Raw genomic sequence first — 26,067 nt, forward strand, 5'->3', positions numbered from 1 at the left:
ATTATTATTAGCAGCTACCCTGAACTTTGCCACCTCATTCTTGGCTTCCCTGGTTACTCATCTGTACAGCTGATGGCACATCTTGAGCTTACTTAGGAGCAAGCTCTGTTCTGTACTGTTATATCGTGATTTACTTTCTTCATTCTCAGACCTCGCACTTGCTTGAGGTCATCTCATACATTCCTGTTCTAACTGCAACCTGAAAACACCTCGATATTATAGATGAAGCATGATGGCCTTGTGACTTTCCATTAACTATGTTTATCTGATTGTCCAGCAATGCATATTTTAATAAATAAGAAGTTAAACTGCATAGATATCATGCCTGGATAGAGTGATATAGATAGTAATTAGATCAGATATGATGGCTGCTATTTAAAATAATCATGGATAGATAGATCATCCTGGAAGATTGTCAGTTTAGACATCAAATATCCAAGACTATCAAGTTTTTCTGCCAACATCTATCAGGACTCATATTGCTGGACAACACGGTCTCACGGGGATTCGTGAAACTGTCACGTCAGTTTTTGTTTCGGTTTCGTGCGCACCAACACGATGTCGTCATGTTTTTCGTGCTGCTCACCACGAGCGAAACCCGCTGTGGTAATCACATCTGAAAGTGGTTTATACCGGCGGATTCATGACGATCTAAGCTGTCCATCGGCGTCAGACATCCGGCCGCAGCAGCGGCCGCGGTGGCGGCCGCAAACGCCAACGGACAGCTTAGATCGTCATGAATCCGCCTAATTTGCATAGGAATTTAAAGAATGTCCGGCGGCCGCAGCGGCTGCCACAAACACCGATGGACAGCTTAGATCGTCATGAATCCGCCGGTATAAACCACTTTCAGATGTGATTACCACAGCGGGTTTCGCTCGTGGTGAGCGGCACGAAAAACATGACGACATCGTGTTGGTGCGCACGAAACCGAAACAAAAACTGACGTGACAGTTTCACGAATCCCCGTGAGACCGGGCTGTGCTGGATGATGACAAACTCACTATATTCAGAGAAGAGCCCTTTTTCCGAGCTAGATTTATTCCGTGTGTCATAAACAGCGGGTGGCTTCTTCGAGCATGATTGTGTCTCTACATTCTTGTAATGATTACTTACATTGAAAGAGTTATGCTTCACTGCAATTCTCCCCCCTGTCAGTGCCAGCTATTATAAAACCCCAAACCCATCATAAGGCAATTCCAATGTCGTAGACATGATCAAAAAGTTGTGAGACTGAGTATACAAAAAGCAAAAACGTCACTTGATTTAAATTTGGAAAGCAGTGTCCTTGTGCAATGATACGCAGCTCCGTGCATTCCTGCAACGTTTGGAACATTCCCTGGAAGTCCTGTTCTGTGAGAGTGTCAAGAACCATCTGCTATAAATACTGGATATCCTCCACTGTATCAAAATGGTGACACTTGAAGTTAAATTTCATTTTGGGGAGGCTGAAGAAGTCATGGGGCCAAATTTCGCAGGTAGAATGGATAGTGAAGATTGTGTTGGTGCAGCCCAAAAAACTGTTGCATACATGATGTCATGTCATAATTCAGGTCATTTTCCATGAAAGCTCTTCCTCAGATGCCTCAAGACAGTACAGTCTTGGACATTTTGACCTCAGGAAATGAATTTAAGGTGCACAGCCCCATGAATGTGGAACATAATGACAAGCAAGCTCTTGGTTGCATTGCGGACTTAGCACAACCTCTTCAGTTTAGGAGATTGTTGGCGCTTCCACAGAAAATGGCTGTTTGGTCTCTGGGTTGGAGCCGTGGACTCATCTGTTGCTACTAGTGATGAAAAATGCATCCTAAAGTTCAAGTTAAATGCTCACCAAAATTCCAATAAATGTACTAACGCTGCCTCATTTGAGTGAATCACCCAACTGTTTGCACCTCTTTTACCTGTGAAGTCAACGCTTGGAATCAGAATGCAGATTGGGATGTTTGACAGTGAGGCAATACCAAATAGCGTCAGCACCGCCATGAAAATAGGGCCCAAAGAGGTGGCAGAAGCATATTGCAATGCATCAAAGAGAAACCACGTGAAGTTTTTTGCTGCTGAAACATAAAAGTCAGTTGGAATGTTGTTTTTCACACGGTCCATATGGCAGGGATGGCACAATGATGGGTTGGGACACATCCTTGCAAAGCTTACAGAAAACCAAGAAACAGATCAGCTTTAAAATGTCTTATTCATAGGTTGCTGTTGTTTTACCCTGTCATCTTTCCTGAAAATGATTCAAAAAAAGAAACACAACTACAAAGAAAGAAGACAAGAGCACAAAAAAAAGTTCAAAAAGAAAAGTTAGAAAAAAAGTTGTCAGACTGGGGTTTTATAAGGGGAAAGCCAATGTGGGGCTGCTGCATGTTCCAAAGTATGGAACAGAAGGGAAAGATGCACTGTCACACGGCGATTAAGACAAGAGTCAGTGAGACAGAAATTGAATGAGGGTATTATTCATCCATGGGCAGCCTTCCATCAAAGTGCTCTTCCCTGAAATGCGCACACAGATAAAGAAACACACAGAGGCAGCGAAAAACAGACACTCCCAAACAGAGTGGTCGGGATAAATACATGCGTTTCTCAATACTCCCGAGTGCACTCTATTCTCATTCAAATTCTGCGGCAAGCAGAGACTTTGAGAACAAGATTTGCTCTTTTTATCACCAGAAATACATTTATCTCAGCAGCTAGTGGAGAAGCTTTATCTTAATGAAATCTATCCTTGCTACCCATCTCAGTGACATTACACTTCTCCACATCTTAAACAAGCCGCCTGATACCGAACCCAAGAACCACTGATGTTTTGTGTTTGTTTCTGTGTGTGCGTTCAGAAAGAGAAAGAGTGACGGAGAGGAAGAGAAAGATGTCTCCAAGCCTAATATCTGTCATCTCCACTTAAGATTGTCATATAATGTCAATGAGTCACTGACAAGCTACGTTTCTTTTGGTTATTTATCCCCAGTGGGAAAGGAGAAAAAAAAAAGTAACCCAGATTTGACACTGACTGTGTGCATGCATGTGTGTGCATCTGTAAAAGTTGTGGATGCACTGTGCGTCTTTTTTTTTGTTTTTTCTCCTGTTACACATCAATGCTCCCACAGTAAATGTGGCATGACAACATTCATGTAAAAGAGAGTTTCGCCATCAGCCATGTGCTCATGTGTGTGTGTTGCATTGTGTATGTGTGTGTGTGTGTGTGTGTGTGTGTGTGTGTGTGTGTGTGTGTGTGTGTGTGTGTGTGTGTGTGTGTGTGTGTGTGTTCCTATAACTTCAGGGGTGAGTCCAGGACGTGGACGTGGTGGCTGGCACACCGCATGCCCTCAGATCTGTCTCGCATTCTTAATGAACATAATTGGCTCAGACAAAAACATTTAAATGATGATGAGCAGATGGCATCATTCACTCGGGCTGCATAACAAGAGGCTGGCACCCCGATCTGCTGGAAAAATAACAGGTGAAACTTCAGAAATCATCCTCTTAACTCAGGACATCACAGCAGTAATCAGATGTAAATTACCTAGCCAAATAAATCTTTGATTAGCTTTTATTGCATGCTGTTTCTGTTTGTCTCTGGGCTGCGACTGGTTGCTGCAAACACAGTTGCATCCCATTGTGTGTGAGAAGCGTGTTAATAACCGAATGAGTCATGTAGGATGTTTTCTTTTTTTTCATCAGAGTAGCCTGAATATATGGCCTCACACCACTCAGTCACACATCCGCAAAGCCTAATTACAAGAACTCCATGGTGCTAATTCTACGGGAAATCTGTGCAAACACAACAACACACATTTCTGAGACATGTATTAGAGTCAAGTGTTGGGGGAGAGGATAAAACAGCAAAGCTCCAAATAATAATAATGTTTGCAGAGGTTGGCAGGTAAGTCATCTCTTTCTCCTGGCTCTGCTAATTAAAGCCGGCACCAACGGGACAGAGGGAGAAAACACACTAATATAGCTATGGGCTCGAACAGATGCTGTGCTTTGATGAGCACCAAGGTTAGCCTATCACACGTTGTCTCGATCATCAAGAGAGCAGGTCGGCCTTAATTGCCTCAAGGATATTTGAAGGCTTTCACTTTAAAACCACAAAGTACAGTGTACAGCATGTTTTTTTTTAAAGGAAAGAGAAAAGATGGCTAGGAATGCACGGTATATTATCATTGTTACATTTGCTTCTTGCCGTCAATTATTTTTTGGGAAATGAGTTTGCTTTTACTTTGCGAGGATTTGCCGTCCTTTGTTTGACTTCCAGTTTCACCCAAATGAGAACTTGTCGAGGAACTATTTCACCAAAGTTGTCCCATAATATGTCAGACGAGTTTTCTTTATTTCTGAAAATAAGACAGGTTGTTAAATCCTTAATTCTTTTATGGTGACCCTGAACTCCATTAATACCACACCACTCTACTCATCTACTGGGGATTTTCAATATAGAAAAATAGCAGTCTCAAAAAGATTCGATTTAGGATGATTATGCAAAAAAAGCCCAAATAATATTCAGTGACCTTTCTTTTGAAACAGAACCAATATTTTTCAAAGTTGTTGCTTTCTGAAAACTTTCTAGTTACACAACTTTCTCGCGTTTTTGACTTTACTTACTGCAATAATCTTGTTGATGGTACATGTGCAATCTTTTTACGATTAATGAAACAATCGTCTACCAACTCAGATGACCAAAGCAGAAAAAGTAAATTAACTGAAGGGAATAATGTTACTTAAATGTATGTAACTATGCAAAACTTTAAAATAAGGTCACTAAAAGTTGTTTACCAAGCAAATGTCTGCAGCTCCAGCTCTACTGTTGGTACATGAACCAATGTGGCAAGTGCCACAGACACATTTAGAATGTGTTGCAGTTGGGCATGTACAGGAAGTATGGAAGGCAGTAGCCATGTATGAAAGCTGGAGTTGAGTCAAGCCAAGTGGAGGCTACAGGTTTGTAAAAGTGATGAGCCTCAGCAGTCAATACATACTGTCCACAGGGTTTGTCTTAGTTCAGTAGGAATATTTGGGTTGCGACTCTGCATGGCAGTAAGCAGAGTTGGTTGATGTACAGCAAAAGACATGAGCTCCGTGTTGTCCTATTTCACAGACATCTGTGCATTTTTCTGTCATTTCTGAGCATTTGATTTAGAAAAAAAAAGCATATTCCACTTGAATAAATGCAACCCTAATAATAGAACTGGTTTTGTGAGGTGCCTTTAACCTCTGTGTGTACACTATGGGAAGCCCTGAGGGGAAGATATGTCAGTGGGTCACCATCCACACTGGTCACAGCTAAATTTTATCTCACAGAACTCCAGTGGGTTTGTAACACTGTTTAAGTTTGCTACAACTCCATTTCTGAACACTTTTTGTTAGCTTAGTATCATGTAAAAGCTGAGTTGGCAGGAGATTTTATCAGAGTCAGAACTTAGCACATGGTTATTTCTTTGAGGCGCTGTGTGCCAGTCTGGACCTGGCATCAAGTGAATTTGCAAAAATATTAGTACAAAACTATTGCTGGATTCTCTTTTTTGCCAGCGCTATTTCCATCTCACTACATGTCAGGAACACTGCCTCCTGCTTTAGCTCTTAAGGTTTGAACTGGATGTGGATTGTGAGGTGCAAAAACATCACATTTGAAACATCGACTGACCTTTGACTGGAAAATGGGCTGCATCCGGACAACTCGCAGATAGCGTAAAAGCATTAATGAAACAGTAACAAACAGTGATCCATGCTTATAAATAATTTCCATTTCCATTGTGGTCATATCGTTTTCTCTGTACAGTACAACAAAAGTGTGACACCACTGGGGGAAACTACATGTAAACCTACAGAACAAGAAAAAAAACATGAAACTTGCAACCAAGATAGATTTTTTTTGTAATTTTTTTTAGTTCAAGTGAAAAGCTGGACAAATGTTTTGCACTGCATGGAAGGGTATACAAAATGCTGCTTTTGTGATGGATTTTTGAGGGCACTGTTAAATGAATAAACACTGTCTGTACATCTTTATTTTGAAAGGTTGACCTGAGTTTTTACATTCTAACACGTCCACTAGTGTAAATACAACTACATGCACACCTGCTGGGTTTAGCCTCATTTGCATTATATTATAAGAAATCAAACAATCTTTTTATCCTTCCAGCTGTTTTAAGTACAATAGTGAGGATTTGTTAATAACTGTTAAGTATATCACCTGTTAAAAGTCTGACTAAATCAAATGAAAGAACATTGGTTTGTTCATTGTCTAATGAGTGACACTACAGACAGAGACAACACCTGTTTAACATACATTTCAGCATCATGATTCATGTTAAAGTTTACAGATTTGCTTTAAAATATCATATATTAATAAATATGGCATGTCAACATGTAGATTTTCTTGCATGAGAAAGCAGTATTTTATGTCAACGGACAATCACAACAGGACTAATTCTAATAATATGTTAATTCTACTGCAGGAGGGATCAGATTTTTCTGCAATGGTGGAGAAAAAAACATTATTAAATCCGTACCTGCACAAATAATTGGCCAAAATAAATTGGAAAACATTGGCATACTGATATCTGTAAAATGAAAAACAGAATGCAATTCAATTTTAATCTTTTCAAAAATGTTAGTTTGCAACACAAATAAGCTTAATACAAAATTATTGATAACACTCTGTGCTTGGAGCACTCTTTTTAAAAACAGTCAGCTGTTGCTCATTTGAAAATATAGCAAAGCAGCAGCAATTCATTAGCACTAACATTTCAACAGGTTTCAATTTAAAAATAAACTTTGTTTATCTCCTCATTATAGTTTCCCTTTAATTGTGCTTTAAGCGATAATCAACAATTACTCCAGCAGTGCACTGGTGCTTCTGCGGCACATGGTTACCAGGCTGTTGATCTATTCATCCTCGACACTGAATTTGCACACACACACACACACACACATACATGAAAATAAACAGTTCATACAATACTTGTGTGTTTCCAACCGCTCTGGAAGATTCTAATTACTGAGCCTCAATGATCCACAGCAGCACCGCCTACTGTCAGTGTGCTAATTCAACTTGTGCTAATTAAATATTCATTTCAACAATCAGCACCATAGGGGGCTGGTCGTTGGCAGGGCCATTGACTGCAGTTGTACAAGAGAGTATATGTGTGTGCATGTTTGAGCGCTCCTCTGTGTGTCACATGTGACCTTTAAAACATGTGCTGCTGCTCCGCTCTGTATTTTTCCTTCCTTATGTCTGTATTCATCCTTCCCTCCTCCCCTCCTCTCTGTTCCCCTTTGCTTGTCCCGAGGCCCCGCAATTAGCGACTGCACTCCCTCTCTCCGACACACTGCTAAAAAATAGGGGACCACCCCATGCGATCAGCGCCTGAGTGATCAAGCCACAGGACAATCCCCGAGATTTCATTAAACCTCCATTTAAGGCTTCATCTCCCCCAGGGAGGCAGGGGGTGGGGGGTGGAATCTGTGCTATTGGCTGAGAGGAAGGTGGGGAGAGGTGGCGGAAGACAGCAGTCACCCGGATCTCTGATTTCCCCTGCCGAATTGGTGAGGGGGCGGCGGAGAGTGGGGGAGTGTAGATGTTGCCTTGGCGACCACAGGTGTGCAGGCAGTGTGTGTGTGAAAATGCACACAGACACACAAACACATCAAGTGCCCTCTGTTAAAGTGGAGTTTCCTGTGGCTTTCTCAACATCCTCTTTCCCTCTCACAAAGCATAGAGGGAGATATTGTCTTGAACAGGGGAGATCCGTAGCTGTTAGCTTGTTGACTCTGTCTGTGTCTCCAGATGATCAAACAAACAAGGGGAAGGATATGTAGGATATTTGAGTGGAGCACAATATCTATTAAATTCAGCACCATAACTTGGGTGACGTGATGTGCAACAGCAACAAGGGTGTGCTTGTTTCAAGGAAAAGGCTATCATGTTGTTTCTCTCAGATATTCGGGTTGTGGTATCATTTCTAGTATCCAGATTCATGCAGGTTGCTTCATTCACTTGAGTTGAAAATGGGTGTTTGGTGCAGTTTTTTTTTTAACCCCTGGTTGAGCTTATGCACACACACACACACACACACACACACACACACACACACACACACACACACACACACACACACACACACACACACACACACACACACACACACACACACACACTCGCTAAGTCACATGCATGCATGGAGTAATTAAAAGAGCCTGTCCCTGAGGTGGTTTAACTTGGTTCTATTTTGACATAAAACACATTATTCTGACAGCCATAGCTTGCTCTTATCCTCTTGTCACACATACACAAAGTCACACAGATGGACTCAGAGAGCGCATTTAATCCACAGGATTTTAGGTATTTATCCTCAAGATTGTCATATGTAAAATACTTCTTTTTTTCTTTAAACCTAACTAGCATTTCTGTAGCAACCGATACACAGTGTACTTATGTATTGCATCTGCCCTTCTCACACACTGTGCAAATGTAGTGAATGCACAGGAAATAATGCATTTCCTTTGCAGAAGCGTTGCCTGCGGGGAGTTAGCCTGTAGCAACCCAGCATTCCATCAGCTCATGAGCTTGTGGCATGAGCGTTGCTTTGGAAAAGAGTCAAAACAGCCGCATTATCTTCTACGTATAACATTTAATCCGCTCTGAACCATGCTAATTAGTTTGCCGGTACGTTTGTGTACACTACTGATTGGCACAGAAATGTCATATTGGTAGCCCCTGCAGTCAAAATAACACATTTTACTTTGAACAGAATTCTCTTAAGTGCATATCAAAACATACAATACTGCAGAAGTCACCTGAATCATCACCAAATCCATCCAACAAACAAATTGAACAGTTTCAACCATCTTTGGGGTCCTACATTGCATTCTACTTATGTATTTCATGACAGTGTCCTCTGGTTCCTTCACCATACAGCGAGCAGTAGTGAAAGTGTGATCAACTCATGCTAAGGAGATGGGAGGTTGTGTAAATGAACATAAATAATGCACAGGGTCCGCTTTGGGCGGCTGGCAGCTGGCTTTGAGAAGTCTGTTTTAAAAGTGGACCTCTCTGCTTGACGCACATGCAAACTTTTCATGCTGTGTTATGTGAGGTGAATACAGCATGGCGATATGTGCCAGCGGAGTCCTGCAGCGAGGCAGATCGTGTGAAAGGCAAGAAGAGGTGGCATGAAACACAGCGGCGGTACTGCACATGTGAAGCTCGACGAGCAGTCTTGAGGACTCCAGCAGCAATTGTGCCACACAGCCTGTCTAGTCTTTCAGATGAACTTCATACACTGGTTAGATTAAAAATGTCATATCTGTGGTTAGGATTTCTCCCGGTAAAGACCCCAACCGCGCTGATATTTTGAGAAACGTGATGTCAAATTGGAGGAATAAGGTGACAATTAGATGTTTGCTCTGTATGCAGAACCAGGCGGTGGATTGATAAGACAATACAGTGTACATTTGACTTAAAAAAATAATAAATGATTGATAATGAGACTCACTACAATTGCAGATGGTTAATTACAAGTGTGTTTACTTTTTTCGAAACCAGACTGCTCGCTCCACTGATGGGACAATCTGCATTAATGTGTCACACGGAAAGCAAAGAAATGTTTATTTTTGCGTTGTCTGCTTAAATTTGACTGGACAACACATTCAAAAGGTTTAGTTTAACTTGCAATGTGTTAAGATGTAAAGAAGTTTATCTTCAGAAAATGTTCAAATGGCCATTTGTATACTAAAAACAAGCTATTCATTGCTGCTTGTCTTCTCCATAAAATCATTCAAGAGATATCAGTGTGATGATGCGAATCCTCAGTCTTTGATGTGTGCAGTAATGTATTCCAAAGCTGGAAGGCTTTAGCAGTCAGGTTCAGTCCGATCAAGCGGCCATCTTCCATAACTCAATTGAACTGAATTGAATCTTGAAGAGCTGATCTCACTAAGTGAGACTTGCAGGCAGACATATTCAGATATATGTGTCATGATTGACTGAGATTTGCCTTTGTGACACAAATTTTGCAGATTTTATCAAACTGCAGTAGACTCTTAATGTTTGTGTACTCCTAATGTAAGCTGTTATACACCACTCAGACATATTATGACCACACACAGGTGAAGTGAATAACACTAATTATCTGTACATCATGTCACCTGTTAGTGGGTTGGAAGTGAACATTTAGTCCTCATAGTCGATGTGTTCGAAGCAGGAAAAATGGGAGGATAAGCAATGTATAGATAATGGATAGATGGAAAATGCCATACACAGCTTCTACAACATCCACTAATTAATGAATGAGCCTCTTTAAAACATGTAGGTCTAACTCTCCTTGCCCTGTTAAGCACTGATTTGCAACAAGAAACTGATATGAAATATCACATGCAATTGTGCCCGCAGTAATTCTTTTATAACAAAAGCTTTGAGTTGAGTCTGCAAACAGGGCAGATTTTTCTTTTAGCGGGTAGGTATCCGACATCGTAGCCTCACCTCAGTTTGACACAAAATCTGAGACATTCAGATTGAATTCATGAATATAAACAGAGACTATGACAGCTGGCGAGGAATTTGAGTTGGAACAGAAAACATCTGCGGGAGGAAATGAAATGCAGCCTCAACTCTCATGTTCTGCTCTGCGTGAACACAGTCAAATTCTGGCACTAGGCCTCCATTCCCTTCTCTCAGTGTCTTATCTGCATCCCTTTTTGCCGTAAGTTCACAGCCAAATGATGGTATATGTCAAATAAGGGCGCCATAAACTAGGAGACTCCACAGCTCTTCTTGCGTCAGCCTGAATCTTACACATTTCTTACATCATGATCCTGAGCCAAACAGCAAAATGAGAAGAACTGATCTGGTGACACCGCATACATTCTGTCAGTGTGTATCTCTGTCCAGCTACAGTATGTTTCTTGTCTCCGGCATGTGTGTTTTCTCTGAGATTCACTATCACACGCATAGATCAATGGTGCAAGATAGTAAAACTATGACTCTACACCCTGGGGAGATGGTATCGATTTATGACTGCACTGTGAGCACATGAGACCTTTTACTGAGATTCTAACAGCACAGACGCACACACACACACACAAACACACACACACACACACATTCACATCATCCTCATTGACGCTGTACTTCCTGAATGTCTAGTCACCACAGTCTGTTCTTTTATTAATTCCCTGCTTTGTAAAAGACGGAGAAAAAAAATTAAATTGTGAATTGAATGTTGAAAATTAAATGGAGAAGAGGGATGTTGCTGTTTTTTGTTTTGTTTTTTTGAAACGGTATGATGACTACAGATACCAGAATTGGGAAATTAGTGAGTGTTATCCATGTATTTTTATTGAATTATTTTCTGAGTGAAAGGAACACAAATTGGTGGGTGGATATGGTTTGAAAAAAAAATTCTGTTCTCTTTTGCGGCGACAAAATGAAAATGCAATTTGTAGATTGTATGTTCAGCTAAGGGAGGTAAGCAAATACAGCCAGAAACATATCTGGATAAATGTAAAGGTAGTGGTGTTTCTGCTTAATGTGTAGTTAGTTGTCAAGTGTCAGCTGGTGGTTGTAGCGCATACAGCCAGGATGGGCCGGTTTGCGGAGTGACTGCTGTTTTTCTCGAGTGATGACGCTGACATGAACGTATTCTGATGTGTCAAGATGCCATTGGTTTGGGGAAAAAAAGGCAGAAAAATAAGATAAGGTAGTTCCTCTCTCTCGTCAAGGAGAGTCCTTGCCGTCAAATGAGTAAAACCTCTTGAGAAAAGGCTGACCGAATACCAGCTGCAACAAGTCCTCAAATTCATAGTCGTTTTTCTTTTGAGGACAGGCTGCAGAAACAAGTAAAACCAAACCAAAACTGGACATAAATAACGAGTAATAGTGGTCATATTCATTTTGAGAGTCTGGATGACCACTAACACTAGAACCACAAACTGAACAGGACACAGATTCAAGCATAAGTGAGGAATTAGGACCAAGCTTGATAAAAAAATACAATTAAAAACATGCTACTATGAGATATTATTAACTGAATTTATATTTACTCTAAGGAAGTCAATGAATTAATATTCTCTGCAAAGGAATGACCTGCGGGCCTCTTGGATATGGCTGATTTTATGGAACAATTATTACTCTTTGTTTTTCTCAACTGAGCCTCTGTTACTCCTAAAATGTTTTATTGGTGCACAATTTTGTCAAAATAAATAGTTTTTCTCATTAATAGTTGAGTAGGAAACAGAATAGAAATATGAGACGATAACAAAATGCCACTGGCGTTGCACTTCTGCAACTGGATATTTCTTGTGACAAATTTCCCTGTCAATTAAACAGAAATTCAAATTTAGACTATTCAGCCTGTGTGCAAGAAAACACTGTTTGTGCTCTGATCTGGATGTGATCATTTATTCAGTGTAATCAGGTTCAGTATATGCCATTAGCATTCAGAATCAACAAAGCCGACTGAAGGCATATTTTGCAGTCATTGCTGTGATAAAATGTGCTTTGTTTTCAAACCAAGATCAACGTTTTTGAGGGTAAACAATGTCATATTGTTTTTTTAGGAGTGGCTAACGTTAGCAGCGTTAGCAGGAGATGCCTTCTTTCTCTGCAGATTAACATCCACATGCATGTGCTAGATGTATTTTCTCATTCATCTGGTCCAGTGGTTATATGCCAGTTTATTCTGACACAGCCCACATACAACTGTATTATCAAAAGATCGGAGATCAAAAAGGGATTAAATGGATACCATTTTCCCCACCGTCTCTTGTGCTTTTATCACAGAAAACGACTGGCAATTAATGAAATATTGCATAGACATGAATGTCAAACAAACACCTACTTTCCCGTTTTGTAACCCAAATAAACAGTGATTGATTGCATAATATGCATTCATTTACGCAACAGAAACACTCAATAAAGCAATTATAAACTACAGATGGATGGCTGGATAAATATCACGGTTCTTTATATGTGTGCAAAAAATGAAAATGAATGAATGACTCCATCCAACGTAAGAACAATCAATAGAATATTGAATGAGAGAATTAAAACGTACCAAGCCAGATAAATATTGCAAACAAAGCTACAGTATCCACTATATCTCTCAATAACACACTGCCTGCTGATGGCAGTAAATCGATGCTTTAATATTTTTTTCAACCTGGTCTCATTCTTCTCTGTCCTCCTCCTTCATGTCAACCCAGGAGGCTGGTTCCCATTAAAACATCCCCCTGTATTGGGACAGTTGCACTATGATTCAATTATGAGTCACCCTCTGTAACTTAAACTCTTCCAAAGGGGTGGTGACAGCTGAGAAGTCAGCCATCAATAATACAGAGCCACGTCTCATTGTGGATAAAATATACATGAAAATGTTCCATGGAGCTTCTACGCATTTTCCAATAGAAAGAGGACGTATTCTTCCTAACTCCCCTAGTCACACAGATGGGTTAACACTTGTCAGAACACAGGGCTGCAATTTCTCATTCAGTGTTAAACTTTGGCTTTAAATGCCACGTACAGAGCCTTGTCATTGTTTTTTAAAGAAAGATAAAGGAGTGGCATTGATAAAGAGTTTGACAAATGAACTATACTTTTTCTCTTGATTTTAGTCAGCCATAAAGGAGGTTGTGACAAGTCTCGCCAAACTCGCTCAGAAATGATTAAACTGGAAACTTGTTTTTCCCCTTTTCCTGTTGAGAACTAATGGCACATGACAGAATGTGTTAGTGGTGCTGTCTGCCCTTCTACATCTCCTTCAGTTAATTTCTCTCTGCCTCGCTCTCTTCTACTTAAGCTGAAACTCCAAAACACCATTTTATGCCTCTTCCTTTCAATCTCCACTCAGAGTTTACTCTCAGATTTTTCTTTCTTTTCCTTCTGCGCACAAACATGCAGCACACGGCCAATCACACACACAACATCCCTCATCCTTGCCATCTAATGACAGTCCATCACTCTTGGACGGGTGCATCCTCTCCTTCGCTTCCTGCTTTGATCTGGCCTCTGGTAGGTTAAGGGTCATGCCAGATATGATGCATGATTGGTTGTTTACTCGTACCAAGGGAGATGGCTCTGGTCCTCTGAGAGCAGGACCTCATTATGAGAACATATGAGAGGGCTGTGGAGGAGCAAGAGATGAAGGGACACAAAATGTGGCAGGGTGGAAAACAGTAAAGTGCTAGCTGAGTACAGCAAGAATGGATCAAAACGGGGGGCCAAGGAAGTGGAAAGACATGTATGAAAAGATGAAAAGGTGTATAAAATAAGAATGAGGAGGCATGAGGACAGAGTTATTCTTTCTGCAGCCGTACATATCGTGAAGGGAGTAGACGAGTCTTTGTGCAGACATCTACATACCGTTCAGTTTGCTACAACATTTGCACACGTGGAAGTGCATATCCACAGAATATGTACATGAAGATCTGCTGCACATGTATGGGATGTGTGCTCCACATGACAAGAAAATGGTAACATGTTTGTGGTGTCTGCAGATGTCCGAGTTTGAAAAGCGGCGGCAGTGACATAGCCAGTTGAGCCAGTGGAATGGATTTAGGGGCAAAATCAAGAAAGCGACAAAGGAAGATGAAAACTATGTTCTCCTTATCAAGACATGATAGAAGAAAAAGGCCAGAAGTAATGAAGACTGATTGAGCGAAATGGAGAAAACGAGCAATCGCTAGCAGAGATGGCAATAATGTGAGGACAGGATGATCACTAACACTGGATCTGCAAAAGAAGGGAGTGAGTACAAAGGAAATGGAATTCTTGGAGAAACAACCCAAAAATACACAAATACACATCTAAGAATCTAGGTTTTCATGCACATATATCCACCTGTTGAGGTATCATTAACTGAATGCATAAGACTTCCTCTGAGGAAGTCAGTGAGTTAAAATTCAAGGCAGCAGAATGACCGGGAGGGTTTCCATACATTATTGAATTTAGACTCTTTGATATGCTGGATGGTATGCGTATTGTTCACATTTTCTCGATTTTTTTTGAGCCGAGGTTCCATCTAAAATACCTCAAATTAGAGGTCACTTTGGTGAACACATAGAGGGAGTTTAATCCCAGTTGAAGAAGCAGTGGCAGACTTGACACAGCCGGTCCAACCGACATTCTGCATTTTCTTTTTTTTTTTTTTTATGGGGAGGGGTCAAGAAAGTGGTAGATGGGGATGATAACCACAGCTTTGTTCATGTAATCTGTGATGAAAGCAAACACTAAAGGACGGAGGTGGAGGAAAAGACCAGGAGAAACAAAGACTTGTGAAGAGAGATGGAGGGAACGAGCAGTCGCTAACGGAGACGGCGCTAATGATACCACATTCAGTGTCGCACGCAGAAACAACAAGCACACGAAAACAAAGCACAAGCCCCGAACTTCAAAACAACTTAATTGGAAGTGCTGGATGCTACAAGTGTGTGGGCGGTTGGGTTTACTTGCTGTGATCTATCCTCTTCTCAATCGTGCTCCCAATAGTGCCATACTTTGCATTTATTATTTGGTTTCATATCCTCGCTTGCTCTGTAGATACAAGAGTTTGCGTTGACTGATGTTCTGAAACACAAACAAGCTGAAACAATTGACTCTTTTCGTGAAGTGGAACTATGCAATTCATGACAAAAGTGACTCTTTCTATGAATGGAGTAGCTTTGCTGTGTGGAGAGCAGGAAGGATGAGAAGAAGCAATGGGGATGAGACAAAGCAAAAGCAGTTCTGCTGGGAATCCATCATAGGCCAGTGGGGCGGAGAGGCTCGGAGATGCCGAGGTCTCCGTGGATTTTCTGCACTCTACATACAGTGAGTGGTAAAATGAGCATTACAGTATTTATCTCAGCAGTCTGGGCTGCAACAATGGTGAATGCACATTGCGAGACTTGAGCATCTCTGTTGCTAATTAAGTCCTAAGATAGTACACCAGAAGAAAAAAAATAAAGTTTTCGAGATCAGACTTCTGTGAGAAAGCCTCTGAGAGAACTATGAAGTTGGTGCTTTTCATCCCGAGACTGAAAGTTCTTGCCGCAGCATGAGCACGACTCAGTCACATCGTCTAGATCCGTAATAAGCGAGAATACATGGTTGGGTGCTAATGGATTTTTTTTTCTGAGATGAATAAGTACAAGATGTTTGAACATGTATGTCCAGACATGCAGACACGTGTTTTGATCTTCTGCCTGTCGGAGCTGAAGTGGGCTGTTTTTTACGGCTTTGATATGTCATCTCTGTGATGCAGACAAAGCTGTTTGATGCCTGCTCTGAGTGTCTTAAGTGCAACTAGAAGGAGCTTGCGTGCGTCTATATTTCTGTGTATATTTAGCATCGTCTGTCTTGATCTTCTTTCATTCGTTTGTCAGTTCAAATAAAATCAGATTCAAAATCTCATTAGCTCTTCCAAGGTTGCATTTGACGGGAAAATTCACAATGCATACTTACTTTAAAATGCAGCTTTTTTCATACTTCTAATCACAGTAAACTGATTTTTTTTTTTTGCTTAACTTTACTTAAGAAGAACCAGGGCAACAGTTGCTTCATGCACGGTCTCGTCAATTTCAGCCACTGAAGTTTGCTCCTTCAGAGGACTCATAGGTGGCTTGGTGGCCTCCCAAATGTGTCTCTTTCTTGCACAATCACTCACTTTTTTTGAAGACGGCCTACTCTAGGCAGATTAACAAGTGCCATATTTCTTCTGTTTCTTAATGATGGCTTTAACTGTACTCGAGTTACTTTGATTTTTTCTTGTACCTATTCAGTGACTGATGCCTTAACTTTTTCATGGAATCGCTTGGAGTGGGGCTGCTTTGTCTTCACACTGTAGTTATAGTCAGCTGTGCTTACTCAGCAGTAACTGGAAATTCCAGATACAGGTGTCTTTGTACTTCAATCACTTGAGATAAAAAAATTATAGTCAGATGATCTCCATTTCACTAATTATGTGACTTTTTCAACACATCTACCGAGGGTTTATACTGACATGCCAATGCTTTCCCATATCCATACTGCTTTCCTCGTAAGTCACGCAATTATCCATCACATTTTAATTCTATTACATGGTGAAAATTCAACTGAAGCTTGACTTTTCAAGTGTAGATCGCAACTGAAATTGCAATGTCTGTCAGGCAAATCACAATTAGACAGTTTCTCCAAATTTTCCAGACATATTTTTAAGCTAGGAGCAGTTACTAAAATGAGCAGAGAAGTGAGTTAAACTGTGATACCATCTTTTATAAAAGAAATATAATGGTACAGTTTTAGGAAGGCAGGTAAAGCATATCTTTCTACTTGTTTATAAAGTACTCTTGTACGATTTAAGAACTATCATAGTGTGTGCACACATAAGTACTTAAATACTTGTGTGGAATTGCTCACGATTATCATGTAAATCCTGTCACACGTCTTAGCCAGGCATTTTGATGTCTACCACCTATTCAAGTGCTGTATAAGGACATATACATATAAATCAGCTGTGCGGCTTAGATAACTAAACCATCTTGCAGCCAGACAGCACAGAAGCAAAGGAACTCTTTCTAGGCTCAGATTACGAACCATAATTGGATTGCATAATAATCCGCTCAAGTGATTTCCTGGATTATTGCAAACTGAAAGGGTGAACGGCTGGAATGTAAAGCTCTGGCGCTATCTTTTCTGATAAATATGATTTGTGTGATAGTCTGTGATTACATGAATAAAATAGCACAATGCTTCACCTAAATTGACATGGCAGTGCTCCATTACTTGGTCTGAAATTATTTTCTTTGTGGCTTTGTTGTAAAATATTAAAGCAGAAAACAATTTGCAGTAATCATGTCACTTTGTCAAGTTTCCAGATGAGTCTATCATCTTTCCCTCTTTGGCAGCACACAGAAAACCAGCATCTTCAGGTTTTCCACCTTGTATAATGAATGTCATGGTGTAATGAACTGTTTCTAAAAAGTCACTTTACTGTACAATCAATGGGTTGCATATTCAGATTCCACTGAATCAAACAGATGGACATATCACAAAAATTCTGATAAAAATGGTTCACTTGAAGGTGTTTAATGGGAAAATTATGACCTCACTATCTTGTTGGGAATCTTAAAAATACAAACGTTGGTACATTTGTCTCCATTTTAAATACGTCATAGAAAGTTAGGTTATCCTGTCTAGAACATGCATTATCAGTCAAAAGCTACCTTCTCAATTAATGGTTTTTCTTTATTTCCACGACTATTTCCATTGTAGAGTCCCACTGGAGGCATCACAATTATGAATGAACACATATAGAATTATGCAGTGAACAACAAAAGTGTGAAATAAGTCAAAACCTGTTTTATATTTTAGATTCTTCAAAAATAGCCACCCTTTGCTGTGCTAAAGCTTCTTTGTTTTGACCAGGTGGGTCTGTACGCTCTAAACACGTCATTTTAAGTTAGAAAGGGATCTTATTCCTGGACAAACTTCTAAATATGTAACTTTGATATGCAGAGATGGGTTTTCAGGGGTATAATCAATCATTGACAGTGGGAAAAAAAGGAGTTGAATAATACATTGTTGTTCTTACACAATTATACTGTTTTCTTTTTCACATGTAGAGTCTGAGCTGAAAGACACAAAGTAACTATTGTTCAAGTGTGGTATACACAAGTAAATCTATTGTTATTAGCAAAAATTGGGGACATCTTTTGTTTCTTGTGTTGCAACAGCAAAAAATAGGGTTTCAAAAAGCATATTAGCACTGTCCTTCCCTCTCTCGTTCTCCCTTTTCAGGAGCGACTAGATGATGAATTACCAAAATATTTCCATTATTGCAGCACATTGCACTGAATGAAAAACACTGCACTACATCGCACTGGCAGAATCAAATTATCGCAATAGGATGGCTGTAAAAAAGATGTATAAGCGCAGTGTCATTTGCTTATCAAGTTCTAATCAAATCAGTGCGAATGGATGAGATATGAACACATAAATAAAGCCAGTGAGCATTTCGCACCAAACTCCACTCATGAAGAAGAAGAGAGCGAGAAAGCGAGACGTGCAACACCTTTCGCCACCATGGCCACCTTTTATGCTATCCATTATCATATGCTGTCGTAGTTCTTTTAAGATAGATCGACTCGGTCACACGGGGCTTTATGTTGTGTTTCACAAGTCATTATATATGACTCTACATGAAGTATCTGCTACAGACTCAATGGCATCTGCAGCATCTAGCCTTTTAAAATGACTGAATATAGGTTCCCCTTTGTGACTTAGACACCGTGATCTTATTATCTAGCTCCATAAAGAGCTTGTTCCCAGCTTGTTAGAAAGACATTACATCTAAATGATCATTGCCCGTACCGGCTACACAGTCTCTTTCTAGAGACAGTTAGCAACCAAGAGGAAAGAGAGGGCACATAACAAGATACATAAGAGTGGGTGTAATGGAGAAATGGAAAAACCACACAGGATAATGGAAGAATTACCCATACTCAGACCAACAAAGTGTGTGGTAGGAGTGAGACAGGCCAAGGACAAGAGATGAGCCAACATCAGAAAAAAATCATTTCGTAATATTAAACAAAAACTTCACAGAATTGTAACTAAAAAAATGTGTGATTAAGAAAGGCACTTGAAATACTCGACAATAGACTCTGTAAAGAGATGTGGGGAATGAGCAAGACGAGAGAAATTAAAGATATTTAAAGGAAGAAAGAGGATTTTTAAAAAAGGAGGCAAAATGCACAAGAGTATGAGAAAAACTGTACATGAGACAGCTAGCAATAAAGAATGGGAGGGAGAGATAGAAGCTTGCAGCCACTAATCCCAACAGAAAAACATTCTGATTAGACTTATCCTTTCCTCTGAGGATAAGAAGCTTTGATAAAACCTTCAACCCAAACCAAAATCAATTTAGTCTGGGTGTAACATTCACAAGCGATATCCTCCTTTTTTCCCCTATAGACAAACCTCTAAGAGTGAAGCCCTGTGAAATGAGCAAGCCTTTTTATTTTATTTTTTTCTCATTTTAGACACTCCTCCTCTCGCTGATCAGAGCATGTCCAAACACGATGCTGTGATGTAAGCTAAAGTGGTCCAGTGGATTTGTCATATTCACTGCACTTGATACAGACAAAATATTAAAATGCAATCAGATAGTGCCATGTTACTCTTTGTTGGAAACCTTTTTTAAAAATCCCTCGGAGATTCTGGAGGGCCCTCGAGTAAAGCGAGAGAACGGAGACTGTAATCAAAACAAGCAGGCAACCTTAGTGACTCACTATAAATGATTTATACAAGGACACGTTTTCTCTAAGTTGTCACTCCTTTAATCACAAAAAAGGTCAGGCTTAATTGAGCTCTTGTTGGGATTGCTATGGTTTGTTCTTGGTTTTGCATACAAAAGGTACTCTGCATTATACATAAAAAAAAGTGACACATGAGTTCTAAATTGTATTTTATGGTTGTTTCTAAATGGGGTCCCATTTAATTTACAATATTCATGGTGTAGAAGGTCTTACGGTGCATCCAGTGCACAGTTTAGTGCATTTTCCCAGGAGATTCCTATTTTCTGTTTGCAATTCATAGTTTTCCAAACCTGGGCCAAGAAAGTATGCATGCATCAGGTAAAGAAACAGCATAAAGCTCAGCATATTTTTTGTGTGTGCTAGAGGATTAATAAATAATTATTTCACATTGCAGATTTTTTAGATCTGATCTCATCCATTTTCTGTAAACGATCCAAAGCTGACCTTGGCTAAAAGTTTGCCCTGGATTTGCCCTGCAGAGAGAAACAACCTAAGGCAATCCACCTTTACTGCAGCTGCACAACCGCACCGATGTGTGTTTGCTCCCCTTTCACAACAAATCAGCAGAGAAAAAGTCATTTTTTTCCCCACCATGGCACAGTGCTGGGAGTTTGAGTGTAGTCTTAACCGTGCTTGGCAAGCAGAACACACAGTGTAGCACAGGTCCTGAGAGACCCGGCAGCTAAAGCTAATCACTGCAAAGACATGACACACACCCACACAATTGCCCGTGCCCACACAAATTTGCACATCTCAACACTGGCCTGCATGCACGCGCACACATAGGCAGGCCATTACACACACTATTAACAGAATGGGGGATGCAGAAAAGCGAAGGAACGTACTTCCAACCAAATTGGATTAAGAGTGTCATCTAATATGGAACAAGCGTGAGAGGGTTCCCTTGAAACTTTGCTGTAAAAGGATATCGGCGTTGAAAAATGGGCTGCACGCTTTTCGGTTAGGAGACAATTCAGATTCATCACGGATGGGAGAGCAAGGGGAGGGGAGGAGAATGGAGAGAGGCCTCTACATCCAGGGATATGACGCTCCATTTGAGCAGCCATCCAATCATGATCAGTGCCCACGCCTCGGTACATGCAGACAGCCTAAAAATATGAGAACAGACGATACGTAGGACCGCTCTGTCTGTATTCTTCTGGCTCTCTCACTGGCACTCTCACTTTCTCATTCCTCTCCTATCTCTCCTCTGTCCCTGTTTCTCTCTTTCTTTGCAATTTCCTCGCTTAGCACTGACTATGCGTTTGTGAATTTGCAGTGCAAGCACTCTCTGCTCGCCCATTCCCTTCTCATATATTCTCAATCTGTTCATGCAGACCCTTTTGATGCAGTCTGTCCCTGGGGTGGGCAGAACCTTAGGGGCAGCTGGGGGCAACGATGCCCACTGGCATACCCATTATGCTGCCCAAGGCATGCCCATGGTAGACAATGGCCAATTGTCCTTCACTGCAGAAGTTGCCCTGCATCATCGGGGTACATTTAATGGGGGATGCTAAAGATACAGCTCCCTAAATATTAAGTACACATGCATCTCTACCCATGCATTTAAACATAAAGCAGCCAAGGACTTTAACGTTGAATATGCTATTTTCACTAGCATATTCAACACAGCTACGGGGGATATGTTCTGAATATGCACAAAGTTTTGAGCATAAGCAGAAATCTCGCAGAAACACACACGAGCATTAAGTCAAGGGTTTTTTCGAGATATTTAAAATGAATCAATTCATGACTGACATGAATTGATGCCACATGTACATTAGATACAGTACAAGCACAGAAAACACAGTAAAAGGACAGAAGAGCAAATCATACCTATAAATGTGTGTGGAATCAGCAGTGATAACGCTTAATGGGAAAAGCTGACCTAAAGGAGAATGAGTATTTGAAACACTGAATGCGTGAGAGCCTTATGACATGATATTGGATCATTGTCCGGATAGTCAAATAAAGACTTTTCTACCATATACTCATACAGGAAAAAGCACACATTTGTGCATCAAAATTCACCATCATCATTCATCAGAATTTCCAGGGCAAGGGCAATCCAGACCTCTGCTCAGTGTTTCTGAATGCATACTCTGGGAGACTACTTAAACAAACTATAGGGTATAGAATGCAATTGTACAGTTGTATGGACACTGCAGTTCCTTTTTTATTTCGGAAAAGTTGACATACAATACAGGTAATGGTGACACAGTCATCTCTGCATTTTGTATGCAGCACTTGTGGCTCAAAAGGTCCAAGGTTAACTGTGCTACACAGAATTGGACCTGTGGGGTTGTGGGTAATGTGGGTGGTGAAGTGCATGGAGTGTAAGCCTATAAGTGTGTCAGCACAGAGCTGTCAACCTGTTAAAAGGTAGTATTCTGTGTGTGTGTGTGTGTAAGTACGTGCACGCTGTAAAGAGATGTTAAGGAGCTTGTTCCATCATGCTGATGAGCTCCGTAATGCAATGTAGTTGCGATTCCCCGACAGAAGTGAGGACGCTTTCCAGAACATCATATCCATCATCGGTGTATACATTAACCTTGAGCACGGTGGCGGGCAAGGGAAATGTTCTACACACATACGCGCGCGCACACACACAAATACACCCAGCAAACATCCAAGCATGCATACATGTCTAGATATTTACATTATGTAAATTGTGCTAAACCTGGTGCTTATCATGGAAAGCAGTTACATGAATTACTGTGCAGTAGTAAACTGTACAATAAGTGCACTGTGCAAATTTATGTGCATGCGAGTATGCAAAAAACATTAGTTGACACAAAATATGTCGAGGTACATCAATTATTAGTTAGAAAGTACAAATATGTAGACAAAAAAAAAAACAAGAGGCAAGCAGCACTAATGATCAAGACCAATAATGTAGAGCAGCATTTCAGGTTAGAGGAGCCATTTCCAAATGCACTTTAAAGTGAAGTTTGGACCTGTGATGAGACTGATCTCTACTGTGATAATGTCAGTGTGATGGTGGCAGGTTTATTGAAGTCATGATTAAGAGTTTTCCTTCATGTTTCTTTACATTTGACAACATGTCAGTGTTAATAAAGTCATTAACATTTATTGTCAGATTTGTGTCTGCACATCAACAGAGCAATGCTTTTTTTCCCCGAATGGGTCTCCTCCTTTTTTTTGTGTTGTACACAATGACGTATATGTACATACACAAATCCACGGGCACAATGATTCAAATTCCTGCTGTCGGTTTCAAGCTATCTCACTTCTCAACAGTTGCAGAGAGTAATGTGAAAAGACACAAAGCAGCACATCTAGACTGCAAGCTAATTAACATAATTCTAAACCCTGCACAATATGGAATTTTTTAATAAGACAATTTCAGAACAAGACACTGGAAAAGCTGTGCCAGTAAAATAGAAGTGACCCATCAAATTTAAAATCCTGTTAGAATTTACTGATTACAGGTCTGGGTCCATATAAGACGTGTCGGATCCTGACTGCCGTCTGCCATTTAGTGACCCCTGGCGTAGACAAGCAGCTATTTGGCCAAAGTTGTCTTGGCAGACTTCAGCTTGTTTATAAAATGAGAGCTCTGGCCAGTAGGTGTTAAGCATCACAGAAGACTTTCTCATGGTGAACCTTTACTTGCTAAACCTTCACAACATTCTCCGTTTCTTGTTTTTTGTATTTTTTTTTCCTAACACATTGAAAGCTATATTGTGTTTGTTAAAAAAAAATGCTCTGAAAAATGCTGTTTGTATAGGCACCACAGCATGCCTTGATTAATAAAAGAGCACCGTTACTGAAAAGGTGTTTGATTCAGAAAACAGTGACGTTACCATCTCCCTCCTCAGACATGTAGTTGAACTGGTAACATTGTAATCAGTAGTAACACTACAGTCTAACATTGCACTTGTTAACATGATCAGAAGTTGAAGAGACTCAAATATGACCAGCAGAGAAGAAATAATGACTTCAGCTTAGCAATAGGTTACTCTATAATGTATGTACTGCCTTTGAACAGACTGGGTGGCTTTGAAAAGAAAGATGTAAACATATCTAAATCCCATCCTCATCTTTGATCATTTGAAGCAGACAGCAGGGCGGCAGACCAGCATGCTGCTGTTTAAGCTAAAGAAGTGGAACCAGAAGCGTCCCTTAGAGAGAAATATTGCATAATGAACCGATCCCTCAGTCAAGATCCTCTATTGTCAAGGACATACACTGTGAGCCTGCTAATGCTTCCTTTTCAGCATGAGTGTGTGCGTACCGCTGAGCGGAAGAATACAGCAAGATCCAAGGTTCACCACAGTTAAAATGTCATATTGATCGAGTTGCATTTTCCGTGGGATGAGGCATCTTGAAGGTCTCCACATACAGGTAAACTTCCCTCTTTAAAAACCAAGCAAATACAACAAATGAGCTGAAGTCAGGTCCTTAGTGAGCGTGTCTAAGCAGCTGCGAATTGCTGTCGGATCACATAAGCTGCACTTCAACTTGTGTATGTGCTTTGATGGCGAGGTAGACCAATGCAAATGAGGGCTCTGACAGATCGTAACCGACAGTAACCACAGTCAGTAGCACGCTATTGCAATTAGGGCCTGTGGAGGTCCCTAGGAACACACACACCACACACACACATACTCAGTCGTCACACGCACCTTCTTACTGCAAACGCACGCACAAAACAAACATTCAAGAAAATGCATTTACCAGGAAACAATTGGAGTTTTAAAGAATGATAACTGTCCCGCATGAAACACAATCACATGCCCATGTAAACACATGCAGATGAACTCATGCACACATGCAACAAAGGCATATTTTCATTATTAGGTCTGTTGCATTAGCTGTAATTGGTTTGCTGTGATGGAGAGTTGAAGGTGGGGTAAAGAAGGGTTTATATCTGAACTGTAAACAACCTTTTATTCCTGCTGCATGGGGGAGACACAAGAAAACCTGAGCGTGTTAGTTTCTCTGCACCATTAAAAGTACAAACCCGATAAACAGTTTCTCTGTATAGCATGAGAATTGGATGCAGGTGATGGCCAGCTAACAACATCCACTTTTATTTGTGGTAAATACGCGAAATGCAAGCCTCTCTTACCCAAAGTTGCCCTTTCAAGGCTCTTTCAAACCTGCTTTTCAGCTGTGAAATCTGAATTCTACTTGTGTGCGTGGAATTGGAAAACCATACAAAAAACTATTTTGTTTTCTTCAGAGCTTCTCGGTTTATTGACCATGAGGCACAGTCTTTGACATTTTAATAAAATCCAGAGTGGTTATTACTATAACTGTGTCAAATGTGTGACCTGGATGATGACTTACACAGAGAGTTTTACATTTCTGTGATTGCAAAGATTTTCAGTGTAATTAAATACATACAAGCTCGAAAAAATGAGCAATTCAAACATAATCCCTCTTCAATACAACTTAAATGTGTGTGTTTTCCTCCAAACACATTTGAAATGTTGTGTTCAAGCACTCAGCAGACCAACACAACTAACCTAGCTCCTGTTTCTGCTCTAGAATAAGGATTAAAGATTTAAAAGTGTAATTTACCATGAATACAGTTCACTAAACATAATAGACAAACTGGGCTAATAAGCTACAACACTGCTGTAAAAAGGGTCTTCAATAAGCGCATGGTGGCTATATACATGGCATCATGTAATAACACAGTTTTCCAAACACAAGCGAAAACATCCAGGGAAATAAAAGTAGAGACTCTTTGTTTACATGCAGCCATTACCGATCCAGGCACCAGTGCCAAGGTAAGAGAGAAGGCAATGATACGGAATTTATCCAAAG

The sequence above is a fragment of the Acanthochromis polyacanthus genome, chromosome 11, assembly GCF_021347895.1.
Source record: "Acanthochromis polyacanthus isolate Apoly-LR-REF ecotype Palm Island chromosome 11, KAUST_Apoly_ChrSc, whole genome shotgun sequence".
Lineage (NCBI taxonomy): Eukaryota > Metazoa > Chordata > Actinopteri > Pomacentridae > Acanthochromis > Acanthochromis polyacanthus.